Here is an 18,643-nt window from a genome sequence, read left to right as displayed (position 1 = left end):
AACAGAGATTCTATGTTCTTTCCCTGGGCGTGGGCATGGGTGTGTGTCTGGCTGGCTGTCCATTCTTGCTCACAGTCTGACTAGTGTTTGTTTTTTGGGGAGTTTCAGGTTTTTGGATTTTTTTTTTTCAAAAGGCAGGTAAAGATTTTGCATATGAGACCTTAAAAACAAGCAAAATATACAGACTTGTTTTCTTCGGCTTGATGGACTTAGCTGTTCATGAAATAAACGTGAATATTTGAAACCCACAATTCCATCTAGCTTAGACTGCAAGGTGGAAGCTGCTGATCAGAAGTGCAGTATTTCTTTCCAGTCAGCTGGGGTTGGTTTTGAGCCCAACCATGTTGTCAAACAGTCATTCTCCATCTCACTGCAGGCCTGCATGTCTCACAGTACGTTGTCAGCCAGTGTTTATAGAACAGCTATTTTGCACCAAGCACTGGCTCAGCCTGGAAATATACAGCCTGATCTTAGGCTCCATTGTGTCAGAAGACCTCATGAGGAGAGAAGACCCTTAACCCAGGGAATCACCACAATACAAGGTTACACAGGGTAATGAAACACCAGGCTGGTGACTTTAAAAAATTTCTGTAAAGAGCCACAATTCTTTATCCCCTACATCTGAAAGAGGAGAGATGGCAGGAGAAAAGGGCTCCAAGGTCAAGGAGAAGCAGTTGGCCTTTCCTTGGAGTCTGAACAAACTTCCTTCTCGGGTCCATGCCAACTCTTTACTTTCACTTCAGATACTCTGCCCCAAAGGTAGTAAAGGTCTCTGGATATTTCTGGTATTTTCTTACTGGTCTTTGGCTAAGTGTGTCCCGAGGTTGGAGTGGAGGAACTGGAAACAGCAAGAGAGGTAGCTTCTGGGTGCATGGGAAGCATCTGGGCAGGACTGGGCGGGGACCTAGGAGGTTACCCCTGGGCGGGACTGGGTGGTCTGCAAGGCAGAGCCAGATTTATTCACTGTCCGGCTTGGTCCCAGCTGGTCCTTTGCTCAGCCTTGGTAAATCCTCTGGTTCTGGAGTCATTTTTATTAGCAATTGCCTCCCCCCCACCCTGCCCACTGCCACCTTTGAAAATGTGGCTGGATGAAAATGAAATTTTAGATGTGTGTGTCTCAGCATTGATTTTTCTATTTGTAATAACACACCCCGGCATATCTCCTTTGATATCAAGAGGATAAAATGTCCCTAACACGGAGCTCTCCATTCTGGGTAATGGATAAAGCCTGTTTATGAGATGTCATTTATTCCACAATAGACAGTAAATAAAAGCCATTTCAAGCTTGGGTTAAATCAAAGCTTGCTCAGGATTTCAGCAGATTTGCAAATCACTTCGGGGACCTTCATCAGTTGCACTTGCTCTTTCTCCTTGCTATTGACTCACCCGCCTCTGCCCAGCCTCCTCCCCTCCCTGACTGCCCCAGACCCTGGCTGATTTGGAAAGACAACCAGCCTGGCAAAGGACCTTGTGTGACACAAAAAGTTCCTTCCTTCCATTTGTGGAATAAAGGCTTTGAAAGGCAGCAAGAAAATAGGTTATAACAACGAAAGCACAAATGGAAAAAGGAAGAAAAAAGTTTGCAAGAAAATGAGATGCAAACTTGAATGGGGAAAGTCTCTGAGAGGTGTTGATGACCCCTTTTGATCATGTGCAGACTGTGTTTTTTTCCTCTGCCAGGGAGGAGAGACGGGGGTGATGGGCACCTGAGCATCCCTGTTCTGCAAACACAGCCCCTTGCCCTGTGAATCTGCCTTAGGGAAGAGGAATATATTACCCTGCCCTGGAGACCATGTGACCTACTCTGGCCAGTGAAATGCCAGCAGAAGGGGCATGGAAGAAGACAACAGCTGTCCTTCTGTGGACATCTAACATAAGCCAGCAAGTCATCCTAATTATCAGAAGACACCCAGATCATCAGAACTGGGCTGAAGTGACAAAACAAGGAAATCTGGAGAAATGTTGTGTGTGTTAAACACCCTTAGGAGGTTTATAGCCTTGACGAAGAGAGTGCTCTCTGTCCAGTGCCAAATAAATAGCAAAACTGCAGGAACTCAGAAGAGGAAGTGAGGTTGAGCCAGGTGTCTTGGGGAAAGCCTTAGAGAAAGTGGGGATTGCTCCCACCTGGCCAGTGGCTGGGGATTAACTCACACATTCAGTGTGACACTTATCCAAAGTCTCAGAAACTTCACCCAGCTGTGGAAGTCCAGGCCTACTGGGAACCTCGGCTCTCATGTCAGGCCTGGGAGAACTTCCATGTAGACAACTTGCTAAGGCTGGTTTGATGACATCAGTGATGAAGATATTTGGGAGAGATGTGCCCTTTTGTACCTCTCTGAAATCCAATTGGATAAGCCTGGATAAGCACTGGCTGTGGCTAGCAAGGTTCTCAGCAGCTCAGGCCACAGCTGTCCTATTCCTATCCCCTCCCCGGAATAGCACAGCTATCCTGGCATTATCCACCTCATTGAATCTTCTCAACAGCCTTTCAGGGGAGGAGCTGCTGTTCCCTTTTCACAAGCTAAGCACTGAGGCTTTGGGAGGTTGCATATCTTGTCCAAGATAGTCAGAAAGTGGAAATGGCAAATCAGGACAGGGACAATGTTCTGTCTGAATCCAGGGCTTTGCAGTCACCATTCTCTGCTGCCTGCAGCAGTGCAGGTCCTTGCCACATTGTCTCTCCTCCTCACCCCCACCACCCCAGCAGACCTAGGCAGAGCCAGGGAAGGGTCTGCCTTGGGAGTCACCAGGCAGAGTCTGTATTTCTACCATGGGGCTGGTTCCCAGAGGAGCTGCAAAGGGAGGTAGTAGTGAGAGATCCTACAAAATGATGAAGGAAAAAAAAGGCTAGGGTGGGAGGCAGAGGAAAGACAGAAGGAGATGAAGAAGGGGAGGGCTGAGGTCGCCCCTTTGGTGCCCTGGCACCACAAACTCTCACTTGTGCCTCTCATTTCTCCCAAGTGGCGCCTGGGTGCGCTCTGTTACAGTTAGCGTCGTGTCAGTGGTTTCATTAGGACCCAGGATTTGATTTATAACCCTCCCTGCAAAAATGTGCTCCTGGCTGAAAACTGGCCTCTGAGGTCTTGAACCAAGAGAGCCATTTCTGCAGAAAACGTGCAAGGCCGGGTCCGGGGGGGCGGGGGCGCTCTCCATCTTGAGTCCAGCTTTTCAGCCTGAAATAAAAGGTGTGTTGGGGAGAGAGACTGGTTTAGAATCTTAAAGCACCAGCCTAGATTCTAGAAGGTCAGGCTCTTCATCAGATGCATGCAGAGACTTTTGTGAAAGTCTGCAAAACCCATTCACGGAAACAGTGCTTTGGAGTAACTCAGTCTTACAAATATCATTATGAATAATAATTAATAATGATGATGAAGATAATGATTGTGATGCTAAGAGTCCCCTGTGGGATGATGCTTCAACCTTATCTTTCAACTTCCAGGTGTGTGGTCCCTCTGACACAGAAGCCTTGAGATACTTGGAAAGAAATTATTGTCCCCATCTTGTAAATGACAAAACTGAGACCCAAGTGCTGGGCTTCGAGGTGCCAGCCTCAGTTCTGTGGCCCTAGCTCACCATTTGAACAACAAAGCAAAGTTGGTCTGCATGCAACTGCTTATTTTTCCCCCTCACTTTTATTTTAGAAAAATACGCATCATTTGAAACAGGTTCCATTTTAAGCCACAAGAGGCTTGAGAAAAATTAACGTGAAAATAAAAATGCTATTTAATATAGGAATCATTATTACTATTATTATTGCAAAGAGCCTATTTGAAACTGCCTAAAAACTAATATTTTTAGAGCATTAGAAGGTATATAAATTTTTCTCTCCCAAGTGGTCGAGTGATCATAATCATAACCATTATCACCACCATCATCCCATCCATTAATCTGTTGCTTGGTACATAATTTCCCAAGAATTAGCATATTTGCTCCTCAAATATCCCCATTTAACAGATGAGGAGATGGAGGCCCAAGAGCATAGAACAAATTGGGGGGGCTTGGCACTCAGTCACGTGATCAGCAAGCTTGCCACCACATCACTCTGCCTCCCAAGGCAAGTGTTGGCTGGGTGACTGCTTTAGAGGCCCACATTGCACTGGGTCAGATATTAGGAAAAATTCAACGTCCAGGAGAAAGCTAATGCAGCAAAGCCAGTCGCTGTTGGCCAGATGTTACAGAGACAGGCTCTTCGATGATGTCTCACCAGCACATTCTCTGCACATGGGGTCCTCAGTCCTATCTCTGTCCCTAGTCCCGGCCCTCCTGCTGGAACCCTGTCCATAAAGTCCTGCCCCAGGGGTTGGGAGGCGGGTGGAGCTCCATTCCTCCCACTGAGCAAGACTTGGGCTGTCACTGTGCTGTTATTTATGAGTCCCCCTTGCCCAATGAGTGGCCTCGAAGGGGCCCAGCCTGGGCCTGCTGTCTGGCCATACTTGTCACACGTCATTAGATGTTTGGTTGCCACTGACCCCTCTGCCATCTGGCTGAGTGGCCTCGGGGTAAGGGGAGGCAGGCAGCAGCATCTTCTGCAGCCCCAAGTCTGCAGTGTTGGGGAAATAGAAGGGTTTCAGAGCTGTTGTGCTAAGCCACGGAGGGCAAAGCAGAACCAAAAGCTAATGTCTTAGAGAGAGAGGCCTAGCTTGGGGTTTCTCATCCTCAGTACTCTTGCTGTTTGGGGCCAGATGGTCCTTTGTCTTGTGCTGTCCTGTGCATGGTAGGATGTTTACCATCCCAGCTTCCTGTGCCACCCTTGTCCCAGATATGGCAACCAAACATTATTCCAGACATTGCTGAATTGTTCTCTGGGGAGAGGAACAAAAATCACCCCTTTGTGAACCACTGGCTAGCTCTAATTGTGAGAAAAATTGGGCAGTGGGTACCATAAGCTATGACCATGACTGACCTACACTTCCCTAACACTAGCCATTTACTGAGCAGCATAAATAGATGGCAGGCATGTTACGAACCCGCTTATGTGTTGCTCAACCATTGCAACCATTTATTGAATGGTTGAAACTCCCGGCCCCAGTTTGCAGGTGAGGAGACTGCAGTCTAAAGGAGAGAGATGGTTTGCTCCAGGGTGCTCAGCTGGCAAGTGACAGAGCTGGGTATGAAATTCAATTTTCCTGAACTCTGGTGTTGGGTCTTGCTGTGGTTTTGTGCTCTGGCTCCCAAGATAAGGACTTGGTCAGCCATGCTTGTTGGCTCCTGAATATTTTCTGATTGCATACTTGACCTGGGTCAAGAGATGTTTATATGTTTTCCATTGTTTGCAGAGCTCCACACCTGCTGGCCTCTATCTCAGCAGCCTGTTTGCACCATAGCAACCCCTTCACCAGGCAGTATCTGACGCCCTGGCCCCAGGGTGGTGGGTGGAACTCCAGTGCCTCTGCTAGTGATGCTTACATTATAAAAAGATCCCTAGGTGCCACTCTGTGACATTTCAGTCACTTTATCAGGTTGGTATAGAACTTTGTGAGTGCAGTATTTCTTAGCCGACATCAGCTAGGAGATTTAGTCTCTGTAAAAGTTAAATATTTAAATTTTAAAAAATAGAGCCAGGCATGGTAACTCATGCCTGTAATCCCAGCACTTGGGAGGCTGACGCAGGAGGATTGAAAGTTTGAAGCCAGCCTGGGCTACACAGCAAGTTCTTAAGCCAGCTTTGGCTGCATAGCAAAACCCTGCCTCAAAAAAACATTTTTAAAAAACCATGAGATGTTGTCCAATGTTTATTATTGCTGTTTTAACAATTGCACATAGGTTTTAATTATAAGTCATCCCAGGCCCTCTGTGGAAAAAAAAATGGCAATTTTCTGCACATCTTTTGTGCTTGTTTGTAAAACAAGCTGGTTCCTGGAGTGTCTACTTTACAATGCATTTTGCAGATTAAGGAGTAAGTATTAGGTTATATATACATAAACCAAATAAAACAGCCCAACCACACACAGAAATCGTGTGACCCTGAGTCTTCCTGAACCCTGTGGCCACATGCTGTCTAGCAGGTGGGCCTGCTCCATCTGCAAGTTGTGGCTAAAGGCCTGGATTATGATCCCACCCAGATGGGTTGAGTGTCTTCCTTTCAACACGAGGGGCTTATCTGAGTTTCTGGGTATACCAGTCACTCTTGCTTCTCTCATTTTGTTAAATGTGTTACTTTCTTTGCCAAATAATTAACTTGTAGCTCTTTCTAATTTCTGCTCATCCTCCCTTCAGGACATACAAACCTCAATCAACACCCCTGTACTAGAGCAACACACAGGATAGAAAGGTCATCAGACACACAGGTTGAGCCAAGGAAGGGCAGATGTACTAACAGGTACTAGAACCTGGGAAATGGAGGCCATTTTGACTTTTTCCAAGCCAGATGATTTCCAAGTTTTGTTGTTGTAAATTCAGATTTGAGGTGGAAATGACTCACACCCATGTTCAGAAGGAAAGCTGAATGCATCTTCAAAGGCTGAACGGAAAGGAGTGTTCAGTGCTCCCTGGCTCCTGTGGGCTGGGGGATCTGGACAGCCCTCAGGATGGGGATGGCATTTACCCAGATGGTGGGAACAGAGGTGCATTTCAGGGCAGGGCAGAAGCCTTTTCGGATGGTGTTGGGTTGTTAGATTTGATTGCTGTCTAGCTGGAAGTTCAAAATCTGCTGCACGGGCCCTGAAAACCAGTGTGAATTCCACCTGTCAAGAGTGGCAAAGGCAAAGCTTTTGAGGTCCAGAAAGTTCCTTCTGCCCCTCACCAACTCCCACGCCTTGCCCTGTAACTCCAGCCTGAGGGGCTGGTGGGCCATCAAATCAGCATTTGGTCAGTAAGTGCAGCCTGTGGTTAGTAGTGGTACTGTTTTAGAACACGGGTTCCAGCAGCCCCGTCATCCAGGCTGTACACAACTCATGCATGTCCAATGTCGTCTGCTCCTCGACTTATGTCCATGTGTTCACAGCCTCCTGAGACAGGATGGGATATAGAGAGTGTGGTGGTGGTGTAGAGGTGACAGGATGAGGGGAAGTAACCAAAGCTCAGAAAAGTGACACCACCTACCTGCCCAAGACCATCAAGTGAGTCACCTGTGGGTCTTGGGTCCTGTGCAATTGTCTGTTACCTGAATGCTGGGCTCTGCTGGAAAGCAGCATGTAGGGGACTTCAGGCCCTGGAAGCTCTGCCACCGCCCACAGCCTTCAGCCAGCTTCCCTGCAAGACAGACACCTGTGGGCACCTACAACACCTGGGGTCTGTGGTATACACACAAGAGGGTCACTCAGGGCTGAAACCCATCAGCAGAGTCCACCCCATAAAAGACACAGGGCTGCCAATTTCCATTTTCACTGTAGTGGCTGGTGCTTAGTAATCCAGAAGCTTTATTTAAGGGCTGACCTCCGACCAGGCCTGTCACTCCAGTGGCAGGTGCCTGATAGCCACTAGAAATCAATAGCCGGCATGAAGGTCACTTCCTAGAAAAACTGGGGCTATCAACGTGTCAGTTCCAATGAAAGATTATAACCAACCAGCAGAGAAGTTTATCTGAGGCTGGAGCTCATCTGAGCAGGGCTTGGTGTAGGCTGTTCACAAGCACCTGTGAGAACCTATGTCAGTGCACATGTCAGTACCTACATACACATTTATGCATGCATGCATTTGTGAGATATAGCATGCATGTGCACAAGAGTGCTTTTGTGCAGTTATGAACGGGCACGTGGGTGGATGTAAGTGTGCACTTGTGCATCCATAGGCATGCAAGTATATTCAGCTGCTGATGACAATGTGGTGTGAAGAGAACTGTGCATCTGTGTTTTTGTGTATATATGCATGTCCATGTGTGTTTACATAGATGCATCAGTGCACGTGGATATGTCAAGCTCCTGTGTTCAAGTGAGGGCATGCAAATGCATGGATGTTTGTGTGTATACCAAATGTTTGGTTAAATGGGAGTAAGTGTGCATTTGCGTGTGCACAGGTACGCAATTGAATGCAGATGACAATGTGTTGTAAGAGAACTGTTTTGTGTGTAGGCTCATGTCCATGTGTATACATGTCAGTGCACATGTGTGCCTGTGTGTGCGCACATGCATGACTGTGGGTGCAAATGCCCACATGTTGGGTATACAGGAATGAAGGTGCTTTTGATGGCTGACACACCTCTTACATGGCCTGTAGGGCTGAAATCATCCAGCCCAAGACTCTGCTCCCAGCCTCACCTTCCCCCTCATGTCCCATTCATACTGCATAGCACAGCTGCAGCCACACAGGCTGTTCCCTCCAAGTGGCTATTCTTCCTGCCCTTCCTGTTCTGGCTCTTCTCCACCATTTGGCTCTCAAGTTAAATGCCAGTCCCTTAGCAATACATCCCTGGTCATTCTGGAGGGGTCCCTCCATGGCACATGGATGAATTTCAGTTTCCATCTAGCTCCTTGTTTGCTGGCTCTAACCCTGGGTGCTGAGCCCTCACTGAGGTTTCCTAGTGTCTAGCAAGTGTCCAACACATACCAGGTGTCCATCCTTGATCTCTTCAGAGAAGGAGAATTCCACCTGCTGAGGACTTCCTCACTAGCCCTGTGACCTCCATCTCCTTGGGCCTCAGTTTCCCCATCTGTAAAATGGTAATGTCTGCTCTGTCTACTCCATAAGATTAAGTGAAATAAACATGGTAGAAACCTTTAGGAACCATGAGCTGCAGGGTACAGGTAACGTTTTTGATACCCATTTAAAGGCTATTATAACTTAGGAAGAAATATGCAGAAAAGGACAGCAAAGGTAAGCCAAGGAATCCCAAACTGAGGTCCTTGATTGGGTTTCTCCACATCATGAATTCTATTTAGCTACACATTTCAATCCAGATGCCGCTCTAAGCCTTCATCGGCCAGGGTCTTCATTTTCTTCCTGGATACCTGTTTTCTGAAAGGTGTCCTAGTTTCTTCCTTTCATGAATGAATCCATTTTGGGAGGGTAAAGAATGTATTTCCCCTAAAAGAAAAAGAAAAACAACATGAAGAATGAGTCAATGCTACCCAAAGAAGATGGTTTGTTCCACAGTTGCCATGGGAACCTGGGGCTGGTTACCAGAGCTGCTTGAGCTCTGTGATTGTTAAGCTGCACTGGACTATGGTTTGGAAGATGGATTTTTGTCTCCACCCCACTACTGCTGAGCTGTAGGGCCATATGACATCATCCTCACTCCTTAGCCTCAGTTTCCTCATTTGTGAGAAGTCTTCGCATATGTAAGCTTTTAAGTTATATCTCTTCTCTGGGTCCCAGTTTTTCCATCTGTTAAGTGAGAGATGTCTCTTGTGAATAGTTGAAGAGGAAGGATAGGCAATGAGAACTTGGGTTAGATGTAAGTTTCAAGTCTTTGCACTCTCAGAACAGTATCTCCTCATTCTTAAGCTTTATGATCTGAATTCTAATAGGTGCAAATTCTAATCTTTTGTTCATTTATACAACACGTTGCCATGAGCAACTACTTACCACAGTACCAGGCACAATGGATGGCGCTAAGGATCTAGAGGTGACAACATGCAGTCTCTACTTGAGGTCTCACATGGAACAGTCAGGAGAGCTGATTTCAGAGCTGGAGGTAGACTCTACTCAAGATCAAGGCCAAGTGAGACAGTACCTCCCAGTCTCTCCTTCAGGGTCCTTCCTAAGTGTAGGGTGAGGAGGAGATCCACCCATCTGCCCCCAATACCATCTGCACAGTATCTGAAATTCTGGTGGAGGTCCCAGTCTCGGAAGTGAGCCCAGTGCCAGCCCTGGAGGCTCCCCAGGGTGCATTTGAGAGGACCCTGAAGTTGAGGGATGGGGAAAGACCTGTCCCAGATCACAGCCCAGGGCTCTTAGGCAATGAGCCATAGCTGCTCTCTGTGTTCCCCACTGGATTTCAAAGCTAGATTCCAGGCGAATTCCCTGTCCCAGTTCCACTGGGTAGGAAGCCAGTGCTCCTGATTCTCCTAATGATCTGAACTCACTCTTCCTTTTCTTTTTTTCTTTTTGTGTGGAACTGGAGTTTGAACTCAGAGCCTTAGGCTTGCTAGGCAGGTGCTCTACCTCTTCAGTCACACCTAAGCCCTTTTTTGCTTTAGCTATTTTCTAAGAGCTTGGGTTTTTTTGCCCAGGGCCAGCCTTAGATAGTGATTCTCCTATCTGAGGCCTCCCACATGGCTGGAACCACAGGGGTGTGCCACCATACCTGCCTTACTGCTCTGGTTAGCCTCAAACCACGATCCTCCCTGTCTCCACTTTCTGAGTAGCTGAGATTACAGGCATGAACCACCACACGTGGCTTGAGATCACTCTTTAACCATCAATAGGAGGTGGCAGAAGTGAGTTTTGTTTCAATTCATCATCCTCTCCACCCTCAGGACCTGAGGGCCTACCTTCCTCACTTGATTACCCCCCTCCCCAAATTATTCTTCCCATTAACCCAATGAACCCAGTCACCCCCTCATTAAGTCAAATCTCCTTCTCTAGTTTCCTGGGTCCTGGGAAGCTATTAGGGAAGAAATCTTGCTGATCAATTCCCAGGAAGTTGTGAATGACTAACAACCACTTTTCCAATTGTACTTGTGTTATCAAAGAGTGCCTCGAGGCAAAAACACCCATAAACATCCATAATCCTTTTCATTTGCTTGACAGTTACACTTCAGAAGTTTTGCTCAAATCTGAGGTTAGTCACTTAGGAGTTTTAGTCTTATTCAAGTTATTTAACCTTCCTGAGCCTGTTACCTCACTGGGAAAATAAGGATTATCATTAGACCCTAAAATATCAGGTGAAAATTAACAGGGCCCAAGCATAGCCTTGGACTCATTATAGATGCTTAATAGATGTTGGTTGCTCTGAAAGATGGAACTTGCCAGCCAGCTATGGTGACTTCAGGACTTGCTCAAGAGCATTGCCTCGGGGAGAATCAGGTCAGAACCAGGAGCTCAGCACTTTCTGGTAGAACTGCAAAGCCCTGTGCTTGCAGGACATCAGCATTGGCCTCATCCAGGGCACATGCCCGTGGTAGGCAGTCAAACACTGGGAACACAGTCAGTGAGAAGAGGCTGGGAGGCAGGGTGCTTGGGGACTGGTGGCCACAAGAATTGCATTATAGGAAATCACTTCTCTGGGGATTTCAGTAAGTAGCAGTCCCCATCACTATGGCCAGGCTGGGAAGATCAGGGTGGCCAGACGGTGTCTTGGATGTGGGTCAGGGGTGTTTCATGTGCTGGATTAGTGTGGACGGGTCTCATGTCATCCACCCCCCACTCCGAGGGGCTACGAGGGCCAAGCTTTATGGAGCATGAGATGGACCATCCATCACCCACTGGCTCAGGTCACTCCCTCTGCTCTTGCCTGAGAGACAGCAAGAGATTGTACCTAGGCCAAGATCCAAACCTGCAGGGGGAGGGATAAGCAGGGAAGGGTGACTCATTTTGAGAAGACCAGCTCCTTCTAAGCCAAGGAGGGGGCTCCAATACCCCCTGAAATCAGAGTATTTCTTCTCTCTGTCATGTCTGAAGGGGGCTGACCTTTGAAAGCGGAACTTCTGAAAATCCTTTTGTAAAGCAAAGACTTCTTTCATGGAATCAAAGTTTGCCTTTGTTTTTATTCACTGTCTTTCCTAAAGATGGGAACCATTGTTTCTCTTATAGAAACCTGGGCTGAGGACTCATAGCAAAGAAAAAGAATTTTATTTCATTAGAAAACTAAAACCTGTCAATTGCAAAGGATATGGAAAATATATGGAAAAAAAGAAAAGTTTAAATCATGCGTAGTGTCACTGTCTCCAAACTCTGCTAACATTTTATGTATTTCTTTCTGTAAATTTTTCCATATACCTGTGTATAGGTGTAATCTTAGTTTGCTTCCTGACTTTTTTCATGTGCGTAAAGATTTCCCTTATTATTATAATCTGTTTATACCTTTCCTTTACCTACTCTTTTTTCCCCTCCAACACTTTACTATGAAATTTTCAAACACACAGCAAAAGTAAAAGAATTATGCAGACAACACATATCCACTATCTAGACTCAGTCAGATATTTGTCCTTTGTTTAATGTAGAGGTCTAAAAGTAGATAAAATAGAGTCCCTGTCCTCAGTATCAGTGTCTAGTGGAGAGACAGACAGACAAACAGCCGCTGGTACTCACTGTCACAAAGGAACTGTACACAAGGCAGTGGTGGGGTGGGGGGTGGGGCATCTATGAGAAGTACCATCTAAGGCTGATAGGTGTTCAAGATCACACATTGACATCTTTTTGCTGGCAGGTAAATTTTCTCTTTCTCCTTTTATTGAAATGACACTGTGAAGAAAATCTTCATCATCTGTGATTTTTGTTTGGAATTGCTTCTTTGAGTCCCAAAAGCATGTCAAAAGGAATGAAGTTTTTAAAAGCCACAATATATGCTTTTTTTGCTGGAGTGTTTCACAAAGCTTGTTGCATTTCTGTCTGAAAGCTGATTAAAGGTGGCCAGGCCTTCCCTTTGGGCTCTGGGCTAGAGCCAGAGTACCCAGGTTTGAATGTGAATGCCCCTGATGATTACCTAGGTGGCCTTGAGAAAGTTATAGGAGCTCCGAACTTGATCAGTTTTCCTCATTTATAAAATGGGGATTAAATAGTATCTATCTTACAGAGTCATCAGGAAGATGGAATGAGTTAATTTACAAAAAGTGCTCAGAATGAAGCCCTGCCATAGGAGAGCTCCAAAAAGACAAGGGTTTCTGCCCCTCCCTCCTCCATGGCCCTGGAGTCTGCTTAGATGACAAACAGCTCAATGACAGGCCACATCTACCCCTGGCTTTGGAGAATACTTAGAGCTGCTTCCTGGGGCATCCAAGTCACACCCATCCTGCAGGTTGCTACTACAGTAGCGTGCAGAGCACCTGGACCCATCTCTAGGAGGGGTCTGGGCACATGTGGAAGTTGACTGTTTCCACACAGCCAACTTCCTGGATTTTCCATTCAGCTCCCTGCCCCATCCCAACTATGGCTGGAAAGGAGAAATGGAGGGCTCCCTGAGTGCTTTCTTTGTGCCAGGCTTGTCACATATGTTTTCTGTCATTGAATTTTCTCCAAGATCCTAGGAAGGTGAGGGAACTGAGCTCAGGGTGGCAAAACATAGCAAGCCTTAAAACATGGGGCCATGCTCCCATGTGGCGGGTGGGAGAGGAGAGAAAAGAGAAAGGGCTTGTCCTGCCCTGCAAGAAGCTGTGCTCTCAGCAGGACACCCAGGACCCAAGAGAGAGGTGACAACATTGCTGGAAGAGAACCTACAGCAGAGATGCAGCAGAGATCCCACAGCCACCCAAGACACCCACAGGAGAGCGTGTGGCAGCAGCACCCTCCCTGGCAGCCCTGGCATGAGCAAGCACTGGAGAAGTAAGCAACCAGAGTCATCCCTGGGGAGCAATGGCCCTTGAAGCCCTCCATCCCTCCAGAGACACAGGCAGGTGGGCTAGAGACAACACCTTGCTCAACCCAAACCTGCTGGTGGAGGTCAGAAACCGCTGGTAGAGGTGAGTGATCGCTGTTTTAAGACAGGCTGGCCCTGACAAGCTTGCACAAGTGGGACATGAAAGCAGGATTGGCAAACCTTTTTGGGTTCAGATGAAGACACAGGTCTCATAGCTGTGACTGAACACATGTGTCTATGTGTGCATGTGTTTGTGTGCAACTCAAGCATCCTGATACATGCCTCACCTTTCTAAGCGTGGTGTATCCCAGGATTTTCTACTGTGTGCTCCTCCTCCTCCTTCTCCTCCTCCTTGAAGATCACTAAATTGATTTCACAACCCTGCAGTTTGACAGAAAACAGGTGCAGCCAGGGTGGAATCAAGTGCTATGCGATGCGTTGCAGATAGTGTGAGCTGTGCAGAGCACAGAGGAGAGAGGGATCAGAAACGCTGGAGCAACCCAGGAAGACACTGGCAGAGCTGAGCTAGAGCTAAAGCTAGACCCAGGAGGGCGGCTGGTTCTGCTGTTTAATGAGCTTTCCTAGATCTCCATGTGCCAGGCTTCATGCCTGGCTCTGGGGTACCAACAGAGGGTTAAGAGGGTGGGCACTGCATCCCGAGGCTTGTGAGTGCAAGTGTGGAGCCAGGAATGATGCAGTGTCTCTGGGGACTGTGGAGATGCCAGCAGGGCTGAAAGGAAGGTGAGTGGTAAGGCTGCTTCCAACAATCACACCTGTCATTTGCACAGACCTGAGGAATTTTAAACACTTGCACATAACACCATTTCATTTGCCATTCCTGACAAAATGGTGAGATGTGAGTTTATTGTACATCTATTGAATAGGTAAATAAAACAGAGCCTGGGGGTCCAGTGACTTTGCTAAAGGCACACTGCTGATATGAAACTGAGCCAGACCTGAAGGGTACATCTCCTGGCTCAAAAGTCTATGCTCTTTCCAGACTGCATGGATTCAAATCCTGCCTCCCCCATCACAGTAATGAGGTTTCATAAGTAAACTTATGAGAAGTGCCCATAGTGCTATGAAAATGTGATCTGGTATTGAACAAGTATTTATTGAGGGCCACATACAGAGGGTTAGGGCTGGGTAGGAGAAGGGGGAGAGAAACATTGAACACATAGCTACACAAATAATTTAATTATAACTGTGCTAAGTAATAAAGAAGAAAAATAAAGAATGTCATGAAATAGACTAAGAAGCTCTAAGGAACTCTAATATAATTTCAGTGATCAGGGAAGGCAACATTTAAACTGACATCCAAAGAAAGAGTAGAAGTAAGCCAGACCCCAAAGGAGGGCAGAGCTTTCTACACAAGGATGTGGCACTTTCAGGAGCCTGTTTTGGAAAAGTAGCAACATTCCAAAACCATTTACCTCCCTTCTGCTAGAGAAGTCAGATTGAAATACCAGAAAATCTTGTCTCCCATCCTTATGTCTCTATTATCCAGCCAGTGCTCACTCAGCGTTGGTTGAATCCATCACTTTCCGACGCGGGCAGAGATGGGAATTGCAGCAAGGGGCTGCAATGGGGAATATTTGTAAGTATAGGGGTGGGTAGGGCTGGTGAGATGCCTCTGTCAGTAATGCCATCAAGGTGGGTGACACCAAAGACATGTCCTGGGCACAGCATTCCTACCTACTATGTCGTGGGTGTCCATACGACATAGTTTTCTCCAGACAGCCCCAGTTTACTCCCATGATCCCAGAATGAAGCCCCACGTGCCCCCTTTGAATGGTGTCCTAGTTTGGACAAGAAATTATACTTGCATTTTAACACTGGTGTGCAAAGAACTATCTTGGTAGCATGGCAGATCTATCCAAATGTGTCACTTGATAGACTGATGCTCTGTTTAATGAGTTCCTCATCCTTGAGGTCTTTCAGCCTCCTTGTAACTGCCAGAAAATCATTCCTTTCCCACTTATTCTGGTCATTTAAAGGCAGCCTTCTCTTATTTCCGCCTTGGAACACTTCAGCTCAGTAGGAAACAATATTTGGAAGTGCCCCCTTGGGCACAGGGTGAAATGGGAAGAAGATAGTGGTCTTGGGTGATCTGGGTGCTAGTTGTGGTTCTGCCATACCTGGCCCATTGACCCCAGGCAAGTCCCTTCATGTGCCTAGACTTGGCGTTTCCCTCTGCTGAATGAGGATCATAATCGGGTCCCCCAGCCACTATGCTACAAGGGCAAGCTGCTCTGAACACAGGCAAAGAAAGAGGACCAATGGCTAGGGCTTGGAGATACTGAAACAGGAAAAGTAGCAAACTAATCAGGCTAAGAAAATAATGTTCTAAAACTCCTGGACTACCCCCTAGAAGACTGTGCTCTGAGCAGGAACCCACACCCTCCTGCCATCCTGACAGTGACTGCCACAGCCAGGATTAAGGCAAACTGTCAGCAACGGAGAGAGAGAAACCCCTGTGTGCAGAAGGAGGCCACAGAGCCGTTTTTCCAGCCGCTGCAGAAAGAACAGAAAGAGGACGCAGAATCCTGGTTGCCTCTGACAATATTTCCTTTTTTTTTTTTTTTTTCCTTTTTGGAGGCTGGAGATCCTGTGCCAAGCCCTCCAAGCAGTCCCGACTTTCCGTGCAATAAAGCAGCAGTGAGAAAGGTTCAGAGTAATTAAGTGACTGGCGCACAGAAGAAGCCGTTACAAAGAATTGACTAAATTGCCCATTCATTAGCAGCTCGGCATGGAAGGAGAATTACAAATAGACAGCGGAGCCCGCAGTAATTCAATCTAACCTTGTACTTACAGAAAACAATGAGATAATGAACAGAAAAATTACCAGGCACATATTGTATTTTGTTAAAGGGGCGGGTGGGGGGGCGACGGGGGAGGTGGGGGACGGACCGGCACATGCGATGCTAATGGCCTCGCTCAAGCTGAGCAAACGTTCCTCCAACACAATCATAGTTCTCAGTCTAAGGGCCTCTGGGGAGCTGAGATGAGGCTAGATCGCGAACAAAAAAATGTAATTTATAAGGCGTCTGTGGACTGGAATTTATCATCGGATCCGCTCGCCGCCGCTCAATTGATATGTAGTTGATTTCAAACAACACCCCCCGGGCGCCCAGAGGGAACATTTTTTAGATTTTACGCTTGGATATATCTGTTTAACTCGCCATTTACCAAAACAACGGCTGATGACAGCACAAACCAGTCACTCTGGAGAGAACACGCACACACGCTCTCATACACACGCGCGCACACACACACCATGCATACGCAGACATCCAAGAGCAGCCGCCGCCATCATAACCACAGCAGACAAACCTGCTCCAGCACCAAGAAGACGGCTGTGGACCTGGACAGGGGAAGACGGAGCACACAATGCAGGGAGAGAGCAGAGCACGAGCCCTTTTCTGTGGCTTTGCAGAGAAAACAAAGTGCTTGTAGCTGGGTTTTCTACCTCGCTCGTTGGTTTTCGTTCCTGACACCTCCTACCCTTCTTGATGAGCAGCTTAGAAGGGTTGGACATCTTCTCCCTCACCTCCTTCAGGGCCTCAGCACTGCCAGAGTCCCTCTCTAGGACCAGATCTGGCCTCATCCAGGACCTACAAGACCCCTGGACCTCAGTCTCAGTAGATGGGAAAGAGTTGGGGGGACCTCCCTACATGGAGGGAAGGGGTTAAGTGGATCAAAGGTGAAAGTCTTGCTGGCTTTTTCCAGGGCAGCAGGATCTGCAGAAAAGGATGCTGGCAAAAGCAGCTTTAGAAGGGTATGGGTTATGATTACCTCCAGAGAACTAAGGGCTCACAGGCTGCATCCACAAGCCATTCCACTTTAAGGACAGTTTCGAGGAGCCCAACAAACCTGTCCCTTGGTGCCCAGGTTGGGCACAGATGAAGGAACATCAAGTACATTTCTGTTATCAAAGAAAAATAGTTCACTGGACACTTGTTAGTGGCAATACAGGTTTTATTCAAGACTCCTACAGTAGGAAGGAGACTGAACTCAAGCGCGCACAATAGAAACCAGTGGAGATGTATAGTTAGGGGGGAGGATAGGTGAGGAAGAAAAATCACCAAGACAAACTTGGCTAGGTGTTCAAGGTAGAAGGAGGAGGAACGTGATTGGATATCAAGGGTGGGAAGAGAAAACAAACTGGCTTTAGCAGGGGTCTAAGCTAAAACTGGCTTCTGAAGCCAAGGTCAAGTTCAGGGGAGGAGGCTTAGAAGAGCCTAACTGAAGTGTGGTCTAAGGAAGCCATGGGTTGAGGGGAGTTGGTCTTTCCTATACAGTGCTGGGATGAGGAGTTTCTACCAGAGTAATCTGACATAGGGAGAAGCCATTCCTAGACTTTCCACCAAACACACAGAAGCCTTAAAAGCACCAGCCACCAGAAGATGCTCCCACACTGAACTAGGAGGGCAGCCTTGGCAGCTTGCACTCACCTGAATGCTGGGGGCTAGTGGCCATGATTCACTGACCAGTAGGGGGCAGTCCAGCCCAATGGGAAGGACACTGAAGTGGAGGTCTAGGGAAATCCTTCTTTAATTCCTTCTTGGCCCAGGATTGGCTTCGAGGCCCTCAGTAAATCACCACTTCCTGCTCCTAGGCCGGAGCCTGTAATATTTATAAAACATCCTAATACTTCCTAGTCTTATGTCAGTCTCACAGAGCTACTGTGGCTCAAGGTGTAGGCCTTGAGTTCAAACCCCAGTACTAAAAAAAAAAAGACATCCTATAAGTAATCAAGCTATAAAAAATCTACATAAACATTAAATGTGTCAAGGAATTAGACCGGTAGTTCTCAAAGGATAGTCTTGGGACCAGTAGAAGTAATATCACCTGGAACTTAGTCATGCAAATTCTCAGCTCCATCACAGACCTACTGCATTAGAAACTCCGAGGCTGGTGGAGTGGCTCAAGTGATAGAGTGCCTGTCTAGCAAGCATGAGGCCCTGAGTTCAAACTACAGCACCACCAAAAAAAAAAAAAAAGCTGAGAAACTCTGAGACTGAGGACCACCAGTCTGTTCTAAGAGCACACTAGATTCTGAGGCATGCTCAGGTTTGAGAACTTCTGACCTAACAAATACAGACTGTAACTTGCAGGGAGGGCAAAGGTAGCTGAGAATAAAGAGCTTTGGTAACTGTTAAATCTTTTTCAGTCAACCAAAAAATTACTCCAGAGATTAAACTCAGACCATTGATCGAATGATAATGTTTGCATTTATATCACATACTT

General features: G+C 47.0%; 1 long non-coding RNA gene across 1 annotated transcript; it reads right to left on the bottom strand.

The window, feature by feature from the left end:
- Positions 1–6,081: 6,081 nt before the first annotated feature.
- On the bottom strand, positions 6,082–17,005 carry LOC141422335 (uncharacterized). The gene is made up of 4 exons (XR_012446884.1): positions 16,727–17,005; positions 8,485–8,961; positions 7,042–7,191; positions 6,082–6,683 (listed from the first exon to the last, which is right to left on the bottom strand). It is a non-coding gene; the product is annotated as an uncharacterized lncRNA (long non-coding RNA).
- Positions 17,006–18,643: the final 1,638 nt, after the last annotated feature.

The sequence above is a fragment of the Castor canadensis genome, chromosome 4 (assembly GCF_047511655.1).
Source record: "Castor canadensis chromosome 4, mCasCan1.hap1v2, whole genome shotgun sequence".
Taxonomy (NCBI): domain Eukaryota; kingdom Metazoa; phylum Chordata; class Mammalia; order Rodentia; family Castoridae; genus Castor; species Castor canadensis.
This window is presented reverse-complemented; position numbering and strand designations above follow the sequence as displayed.